This window comes from Fulmarus glacialis, unplaced genomic scaffold, assembly GCF_000690835.1.
Source record: "Fulmarus glacialis isolate BGI_N327 unplaced genomic scaffold, ASM69083v1 scaffold9288, whole genome shotgun sequence".
NCBI classification, from domain to species: domain Eukaryota; kingdom Metazoa; phylum Chordata; class Aves; order Procellariiformes; family Procellariidae; genus Fulmarus; species Fulmarus glacialis.
Genome location: NW_009226296.1, coordinates 2,945 through 5,845, shown reverse-complemented (window position 1 = coordinate 5,845; position 2,901 = coordinate 2,945).

The window sequence follows — 2,901 nt, the reverse complement described above, 5'->3', positions numbered from 1 at the left end:
TTCCCTTTTAGTTGTCCAGGTTTAGATTTCCAGATGTATTTATGCACCTGAATCACGCTGATTGGCGTGGGACTGGTGCTGCAGCCTGCAGCCGACTGGTTCCTGTCCAAAGGAAAGGAAAAGCTGGTAAAGAGAACGCTGCTATATTCATTCCCTTGCTACTTGCCTTTCAAAAAAAAAAAAAACAACTTTGATTTCTATTAATATCGTTGTGGCCTTTTTGGCCATTCTTCAACTTATTTTCCCTCATTACCACTTGCCCTGAGCAACATGTGTCTTTCTGTACCTGAATTCCTCTCCTTTTCGCCAGCGTTATACCTGCCGTAATCTTTGACCTCCTGTGTTGTTTTTACATTCAGTCCCTTCAGTATTTTCTTTAATAAGGTACATATGAGACCGCAACGTGTAGTTGCAAAGTGGATTAGAAAATCTGTTTTCACAAGAGCTTGTGGCTTTACATACAGAAATAATAAAGGTGAGGGGTTTTTGCAGTGCCACGTATTATCTTTATATTTCACCTCATTCATAAAATCAACCTGCATATTATGCATAGTCAACCTGCATATTATGGCTCATAGGTCTGAAGGACCCTGTAAAGATTTATATAGGAAATATGAGAAACATAGTGAATAGGTGCTCCCATTGAAGTAGAAAAGGACTATGTGTGTGTTTGCATGTGGAATATGCATGAAATTACAGATTAACTACAGGAGATGTGTAGTAATAAAAATGTGTTTTGCAATGGGCAGGGCTCTCATTACAGCACTGGTTTTTTTTTTTACATCAGCTTTCTATTAGGAAATATTGGGGTGGTATTATATTAATATAACTCTTTTTCCCTAAAGCTATACATTATTATCTGTAATATGCTTAAAAATTTTCTGCTGAGGACAGAAAACACTGCAGACGTAGTATGGGATGGGAAATAACAATAATAAGATAAGACCCCATTTAAAAAAAAATTGCAGTAGCTTTGCTGTATATTTTCAGAACTATTTTCATCCTTCCTCACAGGGGAAAAAGCAGGAATTTTCACACCACAACCTGCTGTTACCGCTACTTTGGATGCTGCTGCTCCACTGCAGCCTGAGGGCAAAGCTGGGTACATTTCTAGGCGATAGCAATTACATATCCTTTTGCACAACACTATATTGTTATTCTTTGAGAACTGTTTCCTGTAGGTTTGCATTGTATTGCCTTATCTTAATGTACACCATATTATATTGGAAAGCATTCCATCATATTAAAATAGTTTGTATTGTCAAGTACAATACAGTGTATTGACGAAATGTAGCTTTATGCTGCTTATATGAACTGTTTCATAGGAAAATCTGATATACGCTTAAAATATCAGGGTGTACTTTACTGAGCTTAGACGCTTAAAGCCATTAGACATTATGTGAGTTTCTGTGTGCTACCTGCATAGAATTGTAGGATACCCATGAACATTGTACGTGTATAAACACACTTGCAGTCTGTTTATCAGATGAGATATTGAGCTTTGAATCTAACTAAACAGTTCATTAAACTGAACACGTCATCTGAACTGCAGCATCATTAACGTATCAGCGCAGAATGCGAAGAGCTGTGGTGTTAACAACTGCTACACCTGCAGCGCGAGCTTTAGGATATAAATACTGGTTTTGAGGAGCAATTGCTTCGAAATTGTTGCAGAAATGTGATGTTTTGTTAAGCAGCAGATTAGTGATTTTGGTTCGCAGGAGAGAAGCTGAAACTAGTGAATGCTTTTACTGCGAATGTGAAATAAAAGTGAATACTTCTATTAATGATTGCTGCAGAAGCTGTGCAAAATAGCAAAATCATAATGTTTGCACCTTGAGATGCTTCCTATGATTAAAGGACTAAATTGCAAACATGATGACTAAATCATAAACATGATTTAATGAGGGTAGTAATAACAGTAAAAATGAGCGTTTGAAATAAGCCCGAGCCTGGCATTGCTTTGTTACTCAAATGTGTTGGTAAAACTGCATCTCTCACCTTTTTCCACAAAATACAGAACGTTTCTCCCTTCTACAAATCAGGGCTTTGTCTTTAATTTTGGTAGTGTGCATTCCACAGGTTTCCCTTTGTAGTTGGGTTGCTTCACATAATTCATACGATGACCTTCAACTTTATGAGAAGGTGGAATAGGTGCCCAGCAGCAGCTGAAAGATGCGACATCTTTGCCTCAATTTATGCCAAGGACATGGTGGGGATGGCTCACCTTTTGCAAGCGAAACTTCAAATAGTTTACTGCGGTTCGCATTGATTGCGAGGTCTGTGGTCCTCAAAGGGAACCCATAAAGTTCAATTAAAAATCTCATTAGACTAGTATAGGAGGATCAAAAAGAAATCACAGAGACTCATGGGAAATGGCGAATGTTGGGCTGATTAGTCCAAGGCCATCCTAAATGACTGTTCTGTGCCTTAAATAAGACGTCTGCAGCGGCCTGTTAACGGCAGCCATAGCTGCATACGTTGGTTTTTATAGTCTCTCCGATTGTGTTATTGTTTAGGCTGAAGCCCAGCTCGCTGTACCACTTCATGCTAATATCAATCTATGCCAAGTCAAGGATATTGTTCAGCCAAAATGTTTTAAACATTGGAGATTGGAAGGAGTAATCGTGCATTTATGAGAAGATTGTGAAGTATGGATTTGAAACGTTGCAGACGCGTAAAACTACTTGTGCATTAATTCCTTCGGTGGCTGGCAATGACCCCGGACCCACGCTGGGTCCCGTTACGGTATTTGTTTCTGTCGAGGAAGAGGGGGAGAAAAAGCAATAGGACATGAGCAAACTGAGAGATTATTTTTTGCGAAGTGTGATTCTTGTTGTATGTTATAACTTGGTATTTCAGCTGTTTCCATTTCGGCCTGGCTGATCTGGTTTTGACAGT